Here is a 4842-nt window from a genome sequence, read left to right on the forward strand (position 1 = left end):
AGAAACTCCCCAATGAGCTCGGCAGTGTGCCGATCAAAAGGGTATCGACAGCTATGTTCTCTTTGGTTCGAATACGAACTATGTTTGAACAGGAAGCCCCCTAGTGATCATGTGAGATCATAATGGAAATAACAATGACACATTTACCTTTGAGGGGAAAATGTGACACCCAAATTTTTATTTGGACTTTTCAAAAAAAATATTTGACTTGAGGGAGGTGATTTAAATTTTCCTTCAAAAGAACCCTCCCTTTCAAAATATTTTTTTGTGGCAAGAGTTTTGATTGGATTCACCCAAGACTTGTTTTGATCTTGGAGATTCTTGTTTCTATTTGGACTCAAGACAAAATGCTTTTTACTTGAGAAAAATGCCTTTTGAAAATCTCTTTGAAATTTGCACTATGGCTTTTGGATAAATCCTTTGCCACTTTCAACAATTCCCTCTTGCCATGGCCTTAGTGCAAATCCACTCTCCTAAACCTTCCCTCATCTTTGGATCATGATTTGCATCAAATCCAGCAAGTTGAACCTCCTCCTAGATTTATTTTCCATTTAAATCTTATCAAATAAATTTCTGTCTTCTATTCTAGCCATTGGTGATTTACAAAGGAGCTACCCTTTCTGTTTTGATTTTTGCCCCCAAACCTTTTCCCCTTCCTAGTCCCTTGAACCCTCAACCAAGATCCATGAAGATCCACTGGTCTTCAGTTCAAATTTTTCAAACTACACTTGCTACAAGTTTGGACCAGATTTGTCAAATTTGGTGAAATTCATTCAAATCTTTCTCCAAAAATTCCAAGTAAAATCAGGCAGCCTCTGGATGCATTGAATGGTCACCTCACCAAGTACCAGCTCCAGAAAAAAAAATCTCATTGCCAAATCATTCTGTCGAACACCTGCAGTGCATTGTCAATATCAAGTTCAGTTAAGTTCAGAGAACAGTTTCAGTGCACTGTCGTTTTCTTTAGAACCCGACGTCGATCTCGCCAGTGTCGCTGTGTCGCCGTGTTCCCTGTCCCCTCCCCCTTGTCCTCTGCACCGCACGAGCGTCTGGCACCTTGCGGACGTCGGCGACGAGCAGCAGAAGGTGCGCCGCCCCGTGACCGACGCCAGCGGCGGCTTTGTGGCTGCCAGAGAGAGGCGCGGCGCTGACGGCGCCACCCAGCGCCGCTCAAGCCACCGGAGCTCCCCGCGTGGCCTCCCACTCCCCAGAACGCGCTGCCACTCTCGTCGTGAACCGCAGGGCGCGGAGCGCGCTCTCTGCCGCCGTCATGCCCATGCGGCCACCCCACCGTGGACCGGCGCCATTACGCCAAGACCAACCGAGATTTGCGCGGGAACGACACTAGTAACTTCCACTGATGCTGCCTGGCCACTCAAACCACCTGCTCATCCACTGCATCGCCGTAATTGCTCGCCGGAGATTCTCCGTTCACGGCCACCCCGTCGATCCACCTATAAATAGAGGCCCCGAGCTTCAACTCGAGCCCACACCACCTCTGCACTGCACCTAGAGCACGCCTAGCCACTGGAAGGGCCCCGAGGAGGTCTCCTTCCTCGTCTCCGGCCGCCGCGACCCGCCACGGAATCCAGCTCGATTCGCTCCCGTGCGTGCGCCTCTGCCTCCCATCTCTTGCCAGTACCTTCACTATGCATCCCTCCTTCTGACCCGCGCTTCAATTCGAAGTTTGCAGCCCTCCACCGGAGTTCTCCACCATCACCCGAGCCGCCGTCCGCCGGAGAAAGTGTCGCCGTCGACGTGGTGCTCTCCAACGGTCGAGTCCACCACCCACCGACGCGGAAGAACACGCTGAAGCTCTTGGTACACTCCGATCTCCCTGTCTCGCCGTGGTTCGACGCCGGCGACCACCGCAGTCTTCGGGCGCCGGCGAGCTTTTTAAACCTGACATGTGGGACCCCCCTGTCAGCCTCTCTTCTGTTTCCCCACGCGAAACATTTTCTGTTGGCGCCTTCGGGCAAATACGCTTTCCCTCTTGAGCTTGCGCATTTCCAATCGAACCGTTTTCTGTTTTCTCAGTTAAAACCCTGGAACTTTTCTGTTTCATTACAGATGGGTCCCTGGACAGAAACCTTTATAACTTTTAAATGAAAAGTGATTTTTGAGTGAGTCTTTTTCTGACAGTCTTAAAATTTTGTCTAGTTTTTTTATGAGATTTATTTGGAAAAAATTTGGAGAAATTTTTATGCACGCGTTGGTTTTCACGTTAGTGCCCGTTTTCGTTATGCCGTAGGTTCCGGAAGAGGTGACGGAGCCGCGAACTTCGCCGAGCTAGACTCCGACTTCTCCGAACCAGGCAAACATGTTTGAACCTTTGATATGACAGGTGTTTTGCATGTTTGCGTGAAAGTTTGTGCGTGGCATATGAGTATCGGTGAGTTCCCCGTTGCTTGTGAGGCAACTACCCGCATGTTCCAAAGTTGTGATGATCTCTGGTGAGAGATGGCCTAATCATGTGGTGACATGAAGGGCAGCAAGGTGGTTCTATTGAAGCATACCAGCCTTGCGTCATCCGACAAATCCCGACGTTAACGTGGACGGAGCCACGTTATCGTTCTTATCCCTTCCGTGCTACAACATGTTTCATTTTCCAGGATGCGGTTTAGTAAGTTGGTAACCTCTTTCCATGTACACACCAAACAGAGGGGCTGGGATGATGGTACCTTGGCCCAGGATTAAAGCCAGTCGTCCGGTCAGGGGGCATGGGTGTTTCCGGTTGGGACCGAGAGGGGGGGCACCCCCTTAGAGCGCGCGTATAGAAATTTGATCCCATGCTACGCGAGGTTGTAGCCTCCCCGTCTCAAGGTTTTTCTTGAACGTTGCCGAGGGTGATCCCTGGCTTCGGAATGTTGAATGGGTGTGTACTGGTTAGACCTGTTGCTTCCAAAACACCGTAAACGGACTAGTCCCCGTGACTACTGAAATCCGTTGGCTGTGGTTAAGTACAAACTCTGCAGAGTCAAATTCTTCCAAGTCATCGTATCCATGATCAAGTAGTGAAATCAATATATCCATATCTATCCGCGTGGAAAACTTGTCCCCGGTGAACAAGCTCAAGTGGTAAACCCAGTTTAATTATTATTATTGTGGATGGACTAACCCTATATTTGCCTCGTACTTGTAATAATTTATGTTCTCGAGCTACTGAATTATTGAGCTACAATATAAGCCCTTTATGTGATGTCGCTCAGACGTCCGACTGTGGCATGTTCGTCTTTTATTTTCTGTTATAAGCCCTTTATGTGATGTCGCTCAGACGTCCGACTGTGGCATGTTCGTCTTTTATTTTCTGTTATAAGCCCTTTATGTGGTGTCGCCCTGACGCCCGACTGCGGCATTATTATTCTTGCAGTTTCCTCTCGAGGAGTCATTCAGACCCTCGTTTGGCACAAGCGTTATTATTCTTGCAGTTTCCTCTCGAGGAGTCATTCAGACCCTCGTTTGGCACAAGCATTATTATTCTTGCATTTTCCTCTCGAGGAGTCATTCAGACCCTCGTTTGGCACCAGTACTACTATTCTGCAGTTTCCTCTCGAGGAGTCATTCAGACCCTCGTTTGGCACCCAGTAATTATTATCTCTATGCCTGAACGCACTGGTTAACTTGTTCATATGCTTCATGTTTACATTTGTTATATCTTATGTCCGAACTGTCTTGCGAGTACTTTCATAGTACTCACCTGGCTTGTTGATTTGGCCAGATGTGGATGAAGGCGATCTCTTGGATGAAGAGTTTGATAGCGCGTCCGACGCCTAGAGGAGTCCCAAACAGTCCTGCGCGATCCGGGATTTTGGTCACTTGTATTATATACGCTTCCGCCACCCGCAATAAGCCTCCTCGAGCCTCACTCCGACGCTCGAAGAGCTGTAGTCTTCAGGAGTCATATCACTCGCTTCGCGGTGATATTTCCACCACCGTTATTATCGTGAGTTTGTAGTTATGCCACCCTATCCGCCGTCTTGTTTCATTGGCGTGCTTGTAATAAATTGTTGGGCGGTCTCCGCTCAACGTTGTATTATATTCAGTACTCCTGGTATTTTTCTTCTGTGACAAAGATATTGTCTACCAGTGGAAGGAATTCTTCCTTACTGGTCCGTAAAAGGGATTGGTCTCTCAATAATTATTTTATTGAAAAACCGGTCATGACAAGCTTGGTACCAGAGCCAGGCTGACAGTAGGAAGCCACTAGGTGCAATCGCTAATCGGTTATTAGCGTCTTTTGTGCTTTTTCAGCATTTTGCAAATTGTAGCTATTTTCTGTTGGTCATCATAAATTTATGACATGACTACTCAGAATTTTTGCCTACTTTTGTAGATGGCTGGCAGTAGCTGTGAGAATCGAGTGTTCACGAACGTGCCCGAGGGGTTTGTCAAGCTCCTCGTCTCCATCACCAAGCTCGCGATCGGGCCAGCAGCTCGCCCGGAGTTCACGCTCTATCAGCACAAGCTCAGCGACGACGTGTCTATGCACCAAGCTATGGTGCAATTCAAGGGAGGACATTCTGCAGCTCGCCACTTCCGTTTTGTGGGAAGGGCCATGCCTACGGAGAGGCATGCCATGCCGATGGCTGCCCGTGAGGCGATAGCTCGTCTTCGGGACATCCTTCCTACGATGAAGACTCGTCGCTACCGCTACGTCCCATGCCATGTGCCATACACCAGTCACTATGCATTCGCCTGCCATCGGGGTGAGCGAGATGAAGCCATCGAGATGGTTGTGGAGTATCTCAAGGCTCTGGAGGAGTCTTTCGACAACCTCGTAGACGATCTTGTCGCTGCCCACATGGACTTAGTCCGGGGCGGTCCTGCCAGCAGGAAGGAGCT

This window comes from Aegilops tauschii, chromosome 1, assembly GCF_002575655.3.
Source record: "Aegilops tauschii subsp. strangulata cultivar AL8/78 chromosome 1, Aet v6.0, whole genome shotgun sequence".
Taxonomy (NCBI): domain Eukaryota; kingdom Viridiplantae; phylum Streptophyta; class Magnoliopsida; order Poales; family Poaceae; genus Aegilops; species Aegilops tauschii.